Here is an 18,491-nt window from a genome sequence, read left to right as displayed (position 1 = left end):
CTCTATAAATGCTCAAGAAAGAGTTTAGGAAGCAAACAAACAGGAAAGGGAAGCTGGCTGCTTTTTTTTTTTCTTTACTGCTAACACTGTTGCATGCAGGCAAGTTTTCTTTATTCTCTTAGAAGAGCAGAAGAAATCCAGTATGTTCCTTGTTTTCCTGAAGAGAACAAGAAGAGTCATTTTTCCAGACCAAGAGCGCTGTGTTTAGTTTTCCAATATGTAAAAGCATATATGATGCTCTTTCCCACTGTTTTGGGAAGATTTAAAATTTCTTAAGATATTTAATATAAGCATAGCTATTCTTTCTAATCATAGGGGCTGCTCCCGTCTCTCTCCCTTTCTTTTTTCAATTTTTATTTTTATTATTTATTTATTTATTTATCTATCTATCTATTTTTTTTTCATGACATGTCAGGGCACCAGGCTGGGTTGGGGATAAGGGCGGAGGTCTTTCTTCTGGAGCTACTTCCTGCTGAAAGGAGGCGAGGTGGTCAAGGGCCCCTGGTCAGCCTGGCACTGTCTAATGTTGCTGGCAAAGGTTTTTATCATTACCACGAGAATGGAATGGCCATCCAGGCCAATGGGTGTCCTGGTCTCATCTGGGAAGCTTGGCACAGCAGTATGGAAAAGTGATGGCCTTGAACCGCAAGTTTTCAGGTGGTGACTTTAGGGAGATGTTACTCTGTTAAAAAGAGACTTTTGAAAAGATTAAGCAAAGTATTGACAAGTTCTCAGAGCTGGCTGGCATGAATGACATAAAATATATCCTGGGCATAAGGCAGAAAAGTAGATTGGTTAAGGACATTTAAATCCCCCAGCATATTCTGGTTGGTTGCTGAGTATTCCCTGGCCTTGTAGGCAGATGCCCTTTTGGCTTAAGCAGGGTGATGATTTTAAGAGATTTTCCTAGTTATAAAATCCCAAGATAACTCTGTAGCTTTTAACAGCTATGGTTCCTTTGATCTGGCAAAATGTTTGCACTTTGATTGTTTATATTTCCATTTAGGAATGTACTTTCAGGCCTTTGTCTTAGCCTTGTTTGTATTCGAAAGACTTTGAACTCAAATGACAATTTTTTTTCTTAATGCAGGAATCAAAATTACAAATTTAGGGGCACTTATTCATTTAGCTTTTTAATAAATTAGTGAGATATACATACAGGGTTAACGAGAATTTACTCTTATCCTCATAGTTAAACAAACATACTTTAAACACTTGCCTGATTTTATGCAACTCAAGACTGGATTCTCACATGGAAATTCAGCATACGAATCATCAGACTAATATGCAAGATAATTTAATTGTGTTTACCTGGGTTTAAACAAAAGGGATATTGGCCTCAGCATTTCACTTTTTCTAATATCTCCAAATAACAAGAGTATCACCGGATCAAATCACATCAGGCAAGCAAACCTTTTAACCACTTAGAGAAACTCTTGATTTCTGGTATCTCTGAGCTGGTAATTATAGGAAATCCAACCAAATTATTTATTGCTGTATCAGAACTATTGTTCACCTTTTAAAAATATCTCCAATTACTCTGTTTTTTTGTCGGAAATTTGGGGCTTTTTTCTTGATCTCTCTCTCAGCCTGTAGCTGTGAGTTTAACACAGGGAAAGCGTGCAGGCAAGCACAGCGGTGTTTTTTTTTTCACAGATGCAGGCACTAGCCCTGCCCAGCGGCAGCGAGAAAGTCGCTGGAGGTCTGCCCGTCTCTTGAGTCCCGGCCCATTCCCGGTGGTGGTAAAATTTGGAATCTCATTTATCTGTTAACCAAGTTTAGACTTTAGCCCACAAACTCAGAATTAATGAGTCTCTGACTGGCGAACATTGACAAAAAACTGAGAACCCCTTTTGTCTCCTTTAAAGCAGATTAGCCAGCCTTCCCAGGCCTCAGAGGCGGGGCTGGGTGAGAGAGCATAAAGCAGTTTCCGCCCAAAAGCCTCCGAGGGCCCACCAGCAAGGGTGGGGGCGGGGAGAAGATCATCCCACCTTAGTAAGCACTGCTAACAGAAATCTAAGTCCTTGTCTCTTTTCAGTGGCCATATAATCCAATCCAGTGGGTTTGGGGCTGGCTTTGGGGATGGAGAGAGCACACACAGCTCTGCGCCCTGGAACACTGTGGCACTCAGCTGCTCTCACTACCCGGGCACCAAGCCGCCAGCTTGGTGCTCTGGTGGCTCAAAGATTCTCACGCTATGCACTTGGCACCGCCCACAGCTGCTGGGGCCCCGCTGCTCCTGGCGCTCGAGCCGCCACTGTTCTTGGTGGTCCCAGAGCGGGAAGAAAAGCAGAAGAAGGTATAAGGGCAAGCTGCTCGAGACACCACGCGAGTCTCTATGCTCGCCATGACTCAACATTACTGGGGCCACGATCTCTCCACAGCAGGTGTGGAATTCACGCTGCTTGTCCCGGACCCCAACCACACAGCCTTCACTGCCGCTTGGTACCCGGAGACGCACAAAGGTGCGCGCCACCACGCAGGCTGCAGAAATCTCTCGGCCCTTGGCCCATGTGAAAAATTTGATCCGGTTTCTTGGACATGGATCGGTATTGCCCCACGTTTTCTCTCTTTCAGTGGGGACCACATGCTCGGAGAATTCATTCTTTCCAATTTTACCAAGGGCTACTTAGCCGCAGAATTACTCCCATGGGCTCTATGACCCCATGTTCGGGTCGCCAATTGTCGGGCTTCGCTCTACCCCTCCCCATCCACATGGGGAGTGGTAATCCTCTTATCTATCTCTTCTATGTGGGATCCATACTCACTCTCTCACGTCCCCCCCGTTCGGTAGGGATTAGATGTGGAAGTGGGGTCCTGGGTTAACCTTGGTTAGTGTGTGGTTGAGAAACCCCATGCCCGCCAGCCCAAGGAAAGACACAAGCGCACAGTGGACTCGGAGACTGCCTCTAGGACATGTTTATTCAAATGAGGAGTCAACAGATATACCCCCAAGGGCGGGCACAAGAGAGGGAACACAGATTGGCCATGAGGACTGTACATCAATTGATGTCAGGGGACTTCCCTTGTGGTCGGAGGCCCAGTCCCCCAAGGATTGGGTTTCTGGGGTCCCCGGCAATCAGACACGTGCTTGCCCCAGGGGCTGGGGGCTTCTCTTCCTGTTAAAGGCGGAAGGAGAAGGGACATGCTAAAGCCAGCTGTGGCCTCTTAAAGGCACACTACTGCCATCACCTTACACCTCCCTAACTCCAGTAAGTCTTTTTTCTGTGCCTTCCTTCTGCTAAACAAAAAGTGATGTGGTTTAAAAAAGGGTGTAACACAGAGTCAAGGCAATTTCTTTAAAGTGCATGGTTAAGAAAAGAGATTTTGCAAAGACTAAAATAATTAGTAAAGTTGGTATGTAATTAAGTTCGCAGTGATTAAAGAATAACCTAAGGATATTTTCCCATAAGGTCAAGATTATTACACTGATGTAAAACCAGTATCCCATTTTTTTCATCTATCTATCAATGGAATGGCTTCTGTGATATTAAGCTTGTAAAATTTTTAACAAAACTGGGGGCTGGAGATATGGCCTAGTGGCAAGAGTGTTTGCCTTGTATACATGAGTCCCTGGATTCAATTCCCCAGCACCACATGTACAGAAAACAGCCAGAAGTGGCGCTGTGGCTCAAGTGGCAGAGTGCTAGCCTTGAGCAAAAAAAAAGAAGCCAGGGACAGTGCTCAGGCCCTGAGTCCAAGCCCCAGGACAGGCCCCCCCCCAAAAAAATAATTAACAAAACGAATATCAATTAAGCCAATGTTTATTAAAGTGTTTATGTCAAGGTCATTCAAGTCATCACATTATTACATAATATGTAAAGCTAAAATGCTACTTTTTTGCTGCCTAATATTTCTGTTTCCCAAGTATGCAAGCCACCTATAATACAAAGCTGAAAAGAACACCAAGAAGGTCTATGTATGCTCTTATCTGCCTCATTACATTCTAAAAGGCTTGGTGACATCTACAGTGGTTTCAATCTTCATTAGTATGCTAAAGTGGTATATACATTAAAAATAACTTGACAGCTTAATCAGTTAATGTTTTAAAACTTTCATAGTAACAGTGTTAAGACATTCATTATGGGCTGGAGATATCGCCTAGTGGCAAGAGTGCTCGCCTCGTATACAGGAGGTCCTAGGTTCAATTCCCCAGCACCACATATACAGGAAATGGCCAGAAGTGGCGCTGTGGCTCAAGTGGCAGAGTGCTAGCCTTGAGCAAAAACAAGCCAGGGACAGTGCTCAGGCCCTGAGTCCAAAGCCCAGGACTGGTCAAAAAAAAAAAAAAAAAGACTTTCATTATCACAGATTTGATTCAAGTCATTTCAAGTCAGATCCACAGAGGGATAAATAATGCTTACAAGTGTTTATTCATCTAACTTTATTCTTAACAATTTCATGTTAGGTGCCACGTGGAAGCTCTTTCTATTGATCTCCTTGTTCTTAAATTGGAAATGAAAGGGTTTATTGGCACAAACTCTCACTTGACCTGTCAATCGTACCCCTTTTCCTCATTGTGAAATTGGACCTGCTGGGGCACCTCATTCCAGCAAGGAGCAAAACGCCACCTGGGACTGTATCCCCGCAAGGACACAGACCACACAGACCTCCAGGATGGTGGTGGTGACAATGGACCATCCAGATGCAGTTGGGAAGAACTGCTCAGATAAGAGGGGATGGTATCAGATCCTGAATGGAGCCTCTTGTGTTTGTCCTTTCAAAAGTAACTAAAGTCCCAGGTCATGAGAAAATCATTCCTAAGCATGCCTACTTGCATATTCTAAACAACTTGGAGAGGTCTGTATGCCTTGGCTTCTGTCTCCCTCCACATTAATCTTATTACATTGCACACTGCTGTCCTGACCCTTGTTTCAGGTGAAATTAGCATCAGAAAGCAAAGACCAAGCCTATTAATTCCCCTATTGGCCATCCTGGGAGTATTGTCTGTGTAAGTTGAGGAACTGCTGGGTTAGGAGTCTTCCTAAAGCATCCTGGAAGAAATATTGACCCAATTGACCACCCTTCAGAAGCAGGTAGACTCTTGCAGCAATAGTTCTCCAAATTAGAAGGGGGCTTGGTCTCCTCATAGCAGCCAATGGGCCCTATTACAAGAACAGTGCTGTTTCTTTACTAACAATTTCATTGTAGGCAGGGGCAGGAATCAAAGACTATGAAATTTAGTCTCACACATAAAAACTCAATCAACAGAGGCTTGGCTGCCTCTGGCCATCTCCGATTGGCTACTATCTATCTCCTACTAATTCTATCATTTCTTCCATGTTTTTTAAATCTTGTCCAAAGGTTTCTGGCTGATCAAATAATTGCCATTTCTCGTGCAGCACCCCAAGACCAGATTAAGACAAGGTTCTTTCTGCAGTTGCTCCAATGAAGGTGCTCCCTCTTCCCATCAATATCATCAGTTGGACATTTGATGAATTGAGATTGGGAACTTGGAATATTCCCTTCCCACAAGCTATCTGAAGCCCACAAAACCCCTTCCCCTTTATTCTTTCTGATTGTACCAATATATTTCTTTCCATTTTATTTACTTGAAAGCAATGATAATTGATTTTAACTCTTTTCCTTTTAACACATTTATTTAATGCTATAACTTATCCTCTAAGTACAGCTTTACCTACATGTAGAGAATTAGTGTCCCTTATCAATTGCTTTGAGTATAAGGTACATTCTTTTTGATACTGGAAACATTCTCAGCCACTTACCATACAGTTTCTTGTTCTACACTCTCCCTTAATGTGACTGATTCCAATATCTCTGCTTTTCACTATTTTCTCCCAGTGACCACCTCCCTATGGGATAGCTATATGCTGCCTACACACAGCCTAATCAACTAACTCTACTGACCCTTATATTGGCATAGACATTCCAGAGTAGCAACAGTGACCACCCCAATGTGTAAGTGCCCAGAGTTCTTAAGAATTAAAACTACTCATGAGAATCATGCTTGAATAACACCCTAGACCAGATAAAAGTATTGGCTTACAGCTTTCTCACTCTCTGTGTTTCTTTGTTTTTATCTCTCCTGTCTTTCTGACTTTCTTATTTCTCTCATTTCACTCCCATGTCTCTTTTGTATGGTCTCTGAGGTAGCTAAATACCCATGTGTGACCTACAAGTAACAAGCACACACACACACACACACACACACACACACACACACACACACACACCTCCTAATCATTGAAGCAGCATTTGCACCTTAAAGATCATAAATTAAAGTCCTTGTGTACTTATTATAATTCAATTCAATTAATTAACTTAATTTAAAATTAAGTAGCATTATTTCATTTCATACTCAAACTATTTCTAAATACATTGAGTATAACAATTTTTTAGAAAGCAGAAAACAGTTCTAAGGAAATCACCGATAACTGAGGGGAACAAAAGGAAAGTCATAATATACTTGAGAGTGGCAAGGATTTGGGGCCACAGAACACCTTTTTGCAGACAAACATCCTGCATCCTGGGGAGGGATGTCTGATGGGACTCCATCATTTGAGTCAACCTTATATCTTTCTGGGTAATAGCATTCCAGGCAAAAGGAGAGACTTGAAGCTCCCTGAGGCAGAGTGTTTGTGCAACCAACAAGGAGACAGCAGACTAGAGTAGAAAGAATGCCTGGCTCTTCTGCTCTTCCTAGACTGGCTCAAACAAACAACTCTTCCCTGAACTCTAGAAGGGTCCAGTTTTCCCTTCTGTATGTTCTTCTAGTTCCTTTGGTGTTATCTCCATCATCCTTCCTTCAATTTGTGGTTATACATTTGTGGGATTATTTCTCTAGGATGTGTGTATCTTGAGAACTTAGTTCTAGTTGTTACATTTTATAGCCCACAGTAGAGAACAGGATTTGGACTTTGTACAGACTCAATAAACATTTGCCTTCTGATGGATTTGCTTGAAAGGGCTAGGGTCTATATGCATAGAAAGAGAAATCCCTCCTACCAGTGAGTAGAATTTTCCACTTAGGAACTCAAATTCTATAAGAGTTTCTAGGCTGTGCCTCCTGCAATTTTAGAACACAAAGGAAATTGGGGATTTTGAAAGGCAGCATTGCAAACCTGTCATGGATCAGCTACATTCCAAGCATTATTTTCAGAATTTAACAGAAGAATCATCATTAGTAAAACTAGTTTTTCTGGTGAAAACACACACACACACACACACACACACACACACACACAACATATGTTTATGTACATATATGTTTATACATATTTCAAAATTAATGTAAAAAGATGCATGAAATATATGATGACAAAAATTTTTGTTTTGTGGGCTGGGGATATTGCCTAGTGGCAAGAGTGCCTGCTTCATATACATGAGGCCCTGGGTTCGATTCCCCAGCACCACATATACAGAAAATGGCCAGAAGTGGCGCTGTGGCTCAAGTGGCAGAGTGCTAGCCTCAAGCGGGAAGAAGCCAGGGACAGTGCTCAGGCCCTGAGTCCAAGCCCCAGGACTGGCCAAAAAAAAAATTTGTTTTGAGTGACAATCTGCCTTTAACAAAAGCCATTGTCTTACAATGAAAAAATGTTACATGGCAGGAAGTGCCATGACACAGGATTGTCAACCTTGGACTGGTCATACCTATGTGCATCAGTCTGAGGTGAGATTAAACCTCTCCTCTCATAATTTCCTTCTATTCCATGCTGAGAAGATTAAGCTATAATATTTAAAAAATGCTTCTTTGTAACTGTTATTAAATGAGTTTTTATATATCAAAAGTATGAATTATTTCACATGACATGTCCTTTGTGTTCCATAAATAAAGTATAATCTTAAAAGTTACTGTAGACCAAATATCATTGAAAAGTGCCAACCTTATTCACCTTTCAAATGAGGAGGGTGGGGGCCTGGATCTAGCTCATTCATCCACCCAATGCAACTCCCTTCTCTGTGATTTTCTCCACATTTCCTTCCAACTACGTTGTTGCACTGTCAATGTTTGTTTAAAAGCTCTGTCTTTCCCACTTCATTATTATGCACACCAGGAGAGGAATCAAGCAAAGAAGGGTGTCGGGCCCGGGTCGCCTCCCCTGGCGTGGGGATCCAGGCTCTGCTATGCTCTAACAGCTCCCTTTCTCACCCTCTCCCCTGGTCACCCAACCTGCAGGTAAGGCCAGAGTAGAGTGGGGGGCTCAGGAAAGACCTCAGGTGCACACGGCCATATGAGATCACTTTATCCCCCTCCTTACCCATGAAGAAAGCCAGGCGTACGCGGATCTCAGAGACGCTTCAAGAGCAAATCTGATTTAATAAGGGAGGGGCTAAGGCTGATATGGTAGAAGGTGACGAGAGAATGGGTCATCGACCAGAGAGCTGACGATAGGCTGGCAAGCTTGTCACAGGACCCCCTCAGGAGCTAACGTCACTTGGATAGCGCCACGCCAGGGGGGAAAACCCGCGAGACTGGGGGGCACATGGGCTGGCGATAAAGTTTGGAGGCTGTTCGCAAAGCTGGTTCTTCTGGTTCCGGACCCAGAGAATTGTGGCCTGCTTCCGCATTCCCCAGGGCTGGGGGAAGGGCGGCATCTCAGGCACGCTCTCCAATGCCCTTCCCCCTCAAGGCCAAAGCTGAACCCCAACAGAAGGGTCTTGGTTTCTGTAATTTACAGAATTTCCTTGGTCTTTAAGGACTCTGAGATGCAATTATACCTGAAGTGAGATTAAAACTCTGGCACTACTTTGAAGAAAGCACATAGCCCTCTGTCCCAGTGTCTGTCATTTTAGATTTCACTCTGGGGGAGCATCTTTTCAATCTTGTTCTTAGAAACCAATAAAAATGCATCATGGGTATTCTTTCATACTCATCTATAATACAGATTCAGTAACTTTATCACAGGAATGCATAGTTATGAATATGAATCATATGTGAGTCCGATACCAGTGGCTTGTTCCTGTAATCCTAGGTAATCAGGATGCTGAAATTTGAGGATCAAGGTTTGAAGCCAGCCAAAGCAGGAGAACAGTGATACTCTTACATCTGATTAACCACCAAGAAGCTGAAAATGGAGCTGTGGCTCAAGTAGTAAAGCATTAGCCATGACTATAAAAACCTCAAGGACAGTTCCTTAGCTTTGAATTCAAGCTCTCGGAGCAGCACACCCAGACACACGGTCACACACATGTACACATACATAGAATTATGTACACACAGATTTGGCATTTTTGTAGGAGCATATTATTCAGGCATGATTACTTTCTTAAGATCAATTTCTAGAAATAGACATTTCAAGGTAAAAAGGAAAAAACTTTGAAGAAAAAGGAAACAGTTCTTTGTGACTTATGACCATAATAATTGTAAGGTTAAATTTCCTTGTTAGCTGGTGAGTAATGTATTATATTATTCTCTTTTGAAAATCATGATAGTTTTCTAAGTAAAATCAAAATCACTGTTGTGTATTCTTTGGATTTGCAAGAATACTAAACTTTCTCCAGAATCTTCTTAACTTCCAGCTTATATGCAGTTTTGGAACTAGAGAATAGCATTGAGTTGTTAAAATTTAAGAACACACAGGGGCTTTGAAGTTGGCAAACATTTGATTATGGTAAACACAGGAAAAGGTAGATTAACATAGGAATCTACTCCGGCGGACATAGCAAGGTGCAGACAATGGCAAAGCAATTCCAGATAGTGGCCGTGAGCAAAGGTCCTTGCATCTGGTACATCCTAGTGATAACAGCACAGCCAGAAGTAAGAATGAATCTAGCTGCAAGTTTGGCTCCCAACATTCTGGCGACATCAGCACGGCCAGAGGTCAGGATGAGCTTAGCTGCTCGCTCAGCTCCCGACATGGAGGGATCTAGAAATGTCTTCATCTCTTTCCCTATATTCATGGGCTTCCCCATTTTTGCGACTGAGAGTAAAGGAACAATATTAATTTAGTTAAGTCAAGTTTGCTTACCTGCTACATTTTAATCCTTCCTCCTTTCTGGAATATAGTTTCCACATTCGCATTCTATGGTACACTGGTAGCATTGTCTAGAGAAGAGTTATCATGGTACACTGCCTGATAATAGTAATGCAGTGATGGGCCCCGTGGGAGAATTAATCAAAAATACATTTTTAATAGTAAGTGTGGAAACGTCCAAATTCTCTGTCATTGTTACTGGCCTGGAAAAGTGTAGTCATGCACAGCATTGCATTTAAATGTGTTCTGACATTTGCTGGTCCATCATCAGAAAACTCTTGGCTTTCCTGAGCCTTCATGGATTTCTTTAATAGAGTGGGTTTAAACTTAGCTACTTATTAAATAATTTTATTTTAAATTTAAATAAAAATTAGCTATTACATAGAAACCTATTCATTATTCATCTTGATGGGATAATGATTTTCAGTTGCATTCCTATTGTCTTAAAGGACAAGACTTTGTTCCTTTTAACGTCTGAATAGTATTACATTGTACATATGTACCACATTTTATTCATCTATTCATTATCTGATATTGATTGACTTCATGTCTTGTCTACTGTGAATATGCTACAGTAAACTTGAGTTACAAATGTCTTGATATATGGATATTGTTTCTTTTGAATCTACGTCAACTTGTGAGATTGTTGGATTACATGTTAGTATTACTTTTAACCGAGGGTGAGGGGTTTGTACATTGATCTTGCCAAGTTGCATTCCCACCAGCAGTGTCTAAGTGTTATAAGTGTTTCTTTTTCTCTACACCTTACTTAGTCCTGCTTATTATTTGCCTTTTATAATAACAGCCATTCTCACTGGAGTAAGACTGAGCAGACTGAAATATTCTTAGTGTCCCTCTTAGCTTTGGAATTCTGTTTCAGCCTCACATCAAGTAATCTCACTTACCATTTCAGACCCCCAGTCTCTACAATATATTTAGCAGATAATAATTGCAACTCAGAAATATTGATATTGATAACATAAAATCAATTAGTCAATTAATGTTAATTGCTCTGCTCTGTGGGTTTGAGAAGCAGAGCAGTGAAGTACAAGAAACAGTTCCTGCCTAGTGGTTCCATTGGAGGGGAAGCAGGAAGTAAACAAATAATCTGGCATAAATTTGCCAAGGACAGGTACAGGGATGGAAAATTACAGGAATGAGTAGAAAGTGAAATTCTCTTTAGTTCTCCTGAAAAAAATTAATGAAGGATTTCATTTGTGATTGGAAAAGTGTTATTTTGACTTCCTTTCACATAATTTGATTAAACACCTACAGACTTTTCAAGGACAGTATCTTATATCTAACATTGTTTCCTTTCAGTTTCCCATTTTTTTCACAAAATTTTTGCTTCATTGTCCTGAGTTGTAAACCATCTCCTTTTATGTTTCCAGTCTCCTTTGCATACACAAAGGACTACCTGATTGGATAAGATGTACTCCATAAAAGACATTTCCTCACATGATTATATCCATAAAGTTTCTGAACTTTTCCTCACAACCTCTATTTACCCTGGGCAGTTTGCTAGCAGAACACTATCAGCTCCTCTTTTCTCTGGTCACAAAGCCAGACTATTGGCTTCCCTCAACCACGGTATTCTGAATAACCCACTCTCAGCATATAAAAGGTAGCCCCAGGAGCTGGGGGAGGCAGAAGAGAAGAGGCAGATATATCCAGAATCACAGATAGCAGTTTATTAAGTACTTCTTCTGAACACTAGAATAGTTTAGATCAGAAAGAAGGGCGTATATATTTGGTCAGGTCAAAAGTGACTTCATCCAAGCCAGAATGCGTCTGGTTTGTCTTAACATCAAAGAGTCAGAGACATTTGTGGCTCCAGGGGCCAGGGTAAAGTGTCACATGTCTCTTTAATGGTCTTATCCACTTATAGTTTGTGGAGAAATTATACAGAGAAAACCCACTGGGGTTACTCTGGGGCAATGATGGTAGTTATAACTCAACACGACTGCAGTCATGTAGATCAAATTCATATACATGAATTGAGACTTGTGGTCAGAGGGCAGACCTACCTGTCATGAAATGGACAGGATGGATGAGAGCTTTGGAAGCTATGCTTCCCTTCAATGCTCTTCAGGCAATGGTTCCTGGTGGGGAACTGTTCTCATTTAGGGTCCCTGGTTCATTGAGTAGAATATACTTATACCTGAGCTGCCTCATCCACTGTTAAGAACAGACTTATATGCTAAACTCTCTGAACTCACATCTATCCAAGACTCTAACTTTACCTATTATTAGGTAGAGTCATTATACGTGTGTGTGTGTGTGTGTGTGTGTGTGTGTGTGTGTATTCCGTAGTTTAACCAGCTTTCTTAACTAATATCTTATCTTCCAATAGTAGGCTCTACAAAAAGCTGATAAAGATGATTTCATTTAAATATTCAAAACTGGGAATATATAATGAATTAAAATATAAATTCTAATTCCACACAACTCATCCTGCTTTGCAACTGTCATTCATTCGTGTCCTGAAGATTTTATGTGAGAAGTCTCTGGAAAAAGTTGGGTAGGACAAATTGGGTAATTATTTCCTGACTTCTCTATCATTGTGCATCTCAACTTTTATTTGTGTATAGTATGTGTGCATACATACATATATGCTCTCTCTTTCTAAGTAATCTTCCTTTCTTTCTCTCTCTCTTCCCATTCTCTCCTTCTCCCTTTCCCTTTCCTTCTCCATCCAATACATTTCACATATGAAAACAGGGACAAACACACCAAAATTACATAATAATGAATCTCAGAAGATATTTGAGGTGGTTAAAGTTATAAAATACATTTGTTTCCTTTATATCTTTTTTCTATATATAGTGGAAAAATCTAGGGCTCAAAAGTCATTGGTGACTCATCTACAATCCCATTTTAGGAGCTGAGTAGAAAATCAAGCCATTGCTTTTCACAGAATGAAGCTGGAAAGGACTTTGGGGATATTGGTGATAGGATTCCATGCTGGAGTCCCTGCTACAGACCTAGCTCCTGTCAATCAGCCAAAGGCATTAAATAGGGCCCATTTAATCTTTACTGTGTTTCCATAGGGAAGTATTGTCCTCATTTGAGAAATGAAGAAACTGAGGCTGCTCACTAAGTGATATTAAGGAGTTTATGTGAACATCTGCAAGTAGCTTAGTGAAGATTCATATTCTGGGGTATTTGGAGTCTTTGTTTTCTGGCATTTTTCCTCTGGAGACAGTGACAAAATCCTTCCCACAGATTCAGAATGTATTGTTATTAGGAAAGAAAGAGGCCTTACCCAATTGGTTCTGCAGGTTTAATATACCAAAGATCTTTTTTTCTTATTGTAAATAAATCCTTTAATGCAGTTATCAAGTTATTGATGTTGGACACAGAAGTTAATAAAATAATACTTCACCTCAAGAATCTCATGGACTTAGAAAAATACACAATATTTACAGTACTAAATGCTCAGCTCACACTACCTTTGGGTTTTCAATTTTGTTAATTCACTGGAAATATGTGTGATATAAATTTACTGTGTGAATAAATGTGATGTGTAGTTATGTTTTTGAGTTTATTTTTTCATCCGTTTTTTTAAAATAACTTATTTCTTTTTAATGAGCAGCAATGTAATTACAGCATGGCTTTCACTACCCCGAATATCATTAGCAGCTTCTCTATCTCCTTTGCTTAAGGCATATGTTGTAGTGAGCACCTAATTTGAGAACATTAGGCCTCAGTTTTCTAAGTAAAATCAACATTTGGGGCCACTGTTTTTTTCTGTGATCGAATGAGAAATGTAAATAAAATGAGGAATTTTTAATACAACAGGACTCAACCAGGACTCAACAGGAAAGAAAAATTGCTAAGTAATTCTCAGATTTACTAGGAAAAAAAAAAACACTTAGAGTGTAGGACAAACAGCTGTCCCAAAGTCGTGAATTCATGTGAAAAATTATAATAATGGAATCTTGCCTTTTATTCACCCCAGAATTTGAAAGTTAGTGATTAGTGAAGAATTAAGGTAGATTTGGTTGGTTTTGGATACGGTGAAAACATAAGATGCGATTACTATAAAGAATATAGTTAAAGTAGATGTGCTTTGGGATGAAAATCTAGCCAGTGCTATTAGAAAAGGGTAGGAAGAATGTGAAAAGTGAGTTTAGAAAGGCTTAAAAGGCTGATGAACAAACCAACTTATAAAGATCCATCACATTGTAAAGCAGGATGACATCATTAATGGGGGGATTATGTTGTGGCATTGAGAGGAGATAATGAAAACACCCTTAAACAGGTGGATGGGTAAACATGGGTCTGTTTCACGTTGATGTTCTGCAGAGAATTGTCTGTTAGTCTGGGCCTTGGGAAACCAGGCTGGAAAGCTGCAGCCTCTGGTCCACCTTTCTTCTGCATGGACGTCTTGCTTCCAGTGTTTCCCAGGTTCCGCCTCTGAGAAAGAACGGAACAACTATTTGATTCAGAGAGACCACAGTGAAAGAACACACATGCTCTGGCCCTCACTGGGTAGAAATGCATTTTAGGAGGAAAATGGCTATATTCAGTTCAGCAGTCTCTATACTATTGATATTTATTTCTAAGTTCTTTTCTGATTAGTCTATTTCAAGATTATTTTTCTTGATTGCTTAAAAATTGATTATTGCAAAATTACCATGTATCTTGATATTTATAAGAAAGTTTTGCTGCTTTGGTTCTCAGAGTCCAGTATCACAAATAAACAGCAATTTATATACTAAAATAACATACATTTGTATCTGCCATTTCTGTGGGTACTGAAACAAAGTGGCACAAGTTTTGTATTATTTCACATTCAGGTGATGTCTGAAATCACTTTCAATGAGCTGATAAATGATTGGCAAATCTCTATCGTAAAGAGAGGAGAATCCATTTCTTTTTCTTTTAGATTCTTGTGGATAAGTCACTCCCACCTTCTGAGCATGTAAAATCTTTCTCAACCTCCATATGACAGAAACATATGTTATTGCATTTAGTGCTTGCTTATATACTCTAGGACAATTTACCTTCCTCTAGATCTTTTCCTTAAACATATTTTAAACATTCCTCAAGGTAAAGCTGGCACGTTCCAGAGACTCTGGCTTATTATATTTTAAATGGGAAGTTTTCAGTCTATCACGGTGTACACCAATGCTATTTCTTTTAGGTCAAACAGGTTATACTCTGTTCCATGAATCCAATGTTCTCTCATTTCTCCTTCCCCAAACTTCCCTTCTCCAGCTTTTGTAAATGGTTATTCTTAGGATTCAAGTCCAACTGATTCACCATGTATGGTAGGTCTGTTAACCTCTGCTCAGCTTTCCTGCGATTTTCTCATCCATGGTATTAGGTGGTGCAAAGAATGACATTAAAGTTACTCTGGCTCCTACAGCACTCTGAATAGGATGTTGGTGGAGATTTCTACCATGTCTCTTGACTGTCTCCCTTCACTGGACTTCTTGGGCTATAATAGAGGATCCAAGTGTTCCCTAGCATCTCCCTCTCTATGATACTTCATGTTAACATCATATGTGCATCAACTTTGCTTTGAGCAGATTTGTCTCTATTTACTGATAAAATGCTGCACTTGGTTGGTTACAGAGTACCTTTTTCTCACCTCTTTTTCTTTGTGAATATAGAAATCGAGTTCTACAGCGACTGTGTCCCCTTCAAGCTCTTCACATATTATTTAAATTTATTTAGCATTTGTCTTGAACTTCCAGATCCACTGAGGTAGAGGCGACTATATTTTTCCCATCAGCCTATATTTTTCCATATCCAGACTTTTGAATTCTTCCCCGCATAAATAATGTAAGGGTTGTTGAAAGGATACCTCTACCTAGTTCAGGCAGAAGAGAGTTTAGTACAAGATCCAAACCTCCAGCCTGCACCAGATGTAGATGTGCAGAAAGAGAACTTATGATGGAGAGAAAGTGCATAGTGGAGGGCAAGGAGGAGTTGTGGCTGCAGTAAAGGTGGAAATGATCTCAGAGCCTGGGGGACCTCTCATTTCCTGCAAGAGGCATGATCTGGGTGGATGAGGAAGTGGCCTCCAAGCATAAAGTGAACTCAGAGCCTGGGTCCTTTTGTTCACTCACAGTCAGGTGAGTGACAGTCAGGCGATTGACAGTTACAGTTGATTACTAGTTCCGGGCAAGTGATCTCCGGTAATGCTACAGGTGCTGTCCTTCATGAAGGGAGCTGTTCTCCCAGGCGGACCTAACAAGAAGTACTTGTTATTAATGAATGCATTGGGATCTACCAGCCAGACGGTTTAAGTTTCCTCCTTACAATGAGCAATTTCCTCAAATTTGGCCTTCATTGTATCCTGTGAATTAAGTTATATAAGCAATAACATAAAGATACAGAGTTGAGGGAAAATGGGTCTGGGTCTCATGAAAATGTAAAGCTATGATTTATCTGTAAGGTTTGGCTAAAAGAGAGTGCCATGTGGTTCAGGCAGAAAAGAGTTTATGGGGGGAGAGGGGATTGGAGAACAAACTGCCAACCTAAGATGGAGGTATGGGGAGAGAGAAGGGAAAGAAAAAGGGAGAGGGATTTGTGTTGAGTGGGATCATTTTGGAAATGTGGGGGGTAGGACCACAGCCAATGTGGAAGTGATCTCAGAGGCATGACTGGGGCAGTTCAGAAAGTGACCTCAACAGATAAGAAAGTGACCTCTGAGCCTGGGATGGGGTCCTTGGCTGACTCACAGTCAGGTGATTGGCAGTCGTGATTACTGCTTTCAGGCAGGTGATCTCCAGTAAGGCTACTTGCTGTCCTTTATGAAGAGGAAAGGGGGAAAGGCTGTTCTCCTGGGCAGACCTAACAGTATTTTCTCACTTCTGCTATAGTGACCTAAGAAACTAGTCTCACAAACCTCATGTAACGGTATTATCCTAATAACATATTCTTATGCAAAAGGAGTCATTCTTACATAGCAGTAGTTTTGAACACTTGTTTCAGAGTTTGCATGTTAGAAGCATCAAAACAAAATTGTTTGAGCTGAGTGAGTGGCTCATATGTCAGAGGACTTGTCTAGCAAGCCCCAGATCCACAGTTCAAGCCCTACTACCACATATAAACCAAAAGAATAACTTAGGTTTCTCTCAGCCTCAGAGAAACTGAAAAAATGAGTGAATCTGAGTTTCCTGGCTCTGAATACAGATTCAGAGTACATGTGTGAAGACTCCCTTTCCCCTTTCTGAGCTGAAATGCCAGGGCTCTGCCTGCCTGACTCATGCCTCCACTCTTTTTGCCTTGGCTATCTTCCTGGTTGCTCTGCCCTAATCTTTACCAGAAGTTACTCCCCAAGCTCCTTCGCTTCATGCTGTTTTCTCGCTTCTGAAGTTCAAGGAGCAGGTATCTGTGTTCACCCCTTTATCCTCGGGCCTAGTTCAGTGTCTCACAGATTGTGAAAATGTGCAGTAAAATCTCTCAAGTTGATGAATTATTTAATTCTGCACTACGCACACAAATGGCACAGAGCTGACTAGCCAAGGCAAATTCTGTTGAAAGTGGCCCACTTGGTAATTGTTTCCTTATATAGGAGGTCTTGTGCATTTCCCAGGCTGTTCAGAGAAGAGGAAATAAATGAGCAACCATCATGATAAATTAAGAGTTCTGTTAGGTAGTTGTGGATGATATCTGTCCTGGCTCAAAAGGATATAACTTGCCTGGGGAACTCCATAACTAGATTTTCATTTTCAACAAGGACTTTTCTTTGCCTCTGCACTTTTTTCTTTATATCAGATGGGTGGTTGAGATAAATAATTAAGGCCCAAGTCTGCATTGCATTATGGTTTGGAGGCAACTATTGCCTTATAGCTGTTTAAAAGCCTTTCATTTACACTTCCCTGGCTTCTCCTTAAAATTTTGAGAGCCTTCTTTTCAAAATCAAGATAGCTTTGTTAAACTTCTCCTTTCTCTCCTTCCTTGTTTCAATGAATAGGAAGTCCCCTTGAAAACTCACTAGGCAAACCAGAAGAGAAAGAACTAATGAAACAAGAATTAGTGTTATTCTCTCTGATGCTACAGGGGAAAAAAGACAGAAAATATTTCCTGCTTTGGTGAAGCTTACATTTTATTGTTTGCCCAACTCATAATAGATTTTTAAAGTTAGTTCCATTCCTCTTTCATTTATCTATTTTTTAAGATCTATTGTAAGCTGATGAACAGGGAGGTTACAGTTACATAAGTAAGGTAATGAGTACATTTCTGTAATGGTTTGTGAAAAAAAATCTATGAATTACTACCTCAACAGATGTAGTATTCTTTGTAAATCATCATTCATAGTAGTTCATACCATTTTTGTTCTCATTTTGCCTCCACTCTTTTTGCCTTGGCTATCTTCCTGGTTGCTCTGCCCTAATCTTTACCAGAAGTTACTCCCCAAGCTCCTTCGCTTCATGCTGTTTTCTCGCTTCTGAAGTTCAAGGAGCAGGTATCTGTGTTCACCCCTTTATCCTCGGGCCTAGTTCAGTGTCTCACAGATTGTGAAAATGTGCAGTAAAATCTCTCAAGTTGATGAATTATTTAATTCTGCACTACGCACACAAATGGCACACAGCTGAC

The 18,491-nt window shown here is 40.6% G+C and overlaps 1 pseudogene; it reads left to right on the top strand.

The window, feature by feature from the left end:
- The first annotated feature begins 2,347 nt into the window (after window positions 1-2,347).
- The window catches only part of LOC125367033, a 37,582-nt pseudogene continuing 21,438 nt past the window's right edge, over window positions 2,348-18,491 (top strand).

Source organism: Perognathus longimembris, chromosome 18 (genome assembly GCF_023159225.1).
Source record: "Perognathus longimembris pacificus isolate PPM17 chromosome 18, ASM2315922v1, whole genome shotgun sequence".
Taxonomy (NCBI): Eukaryota; Metazoa; Chordata; class Mammalia; order Rodentia; family Heteromyidae; genus Perognathus; species Perognathus longimembris.
Note: the sequence above shows the minus strand (reverse complement) of the source record. Positions and strands in the feature narration are given on the sequence as shown.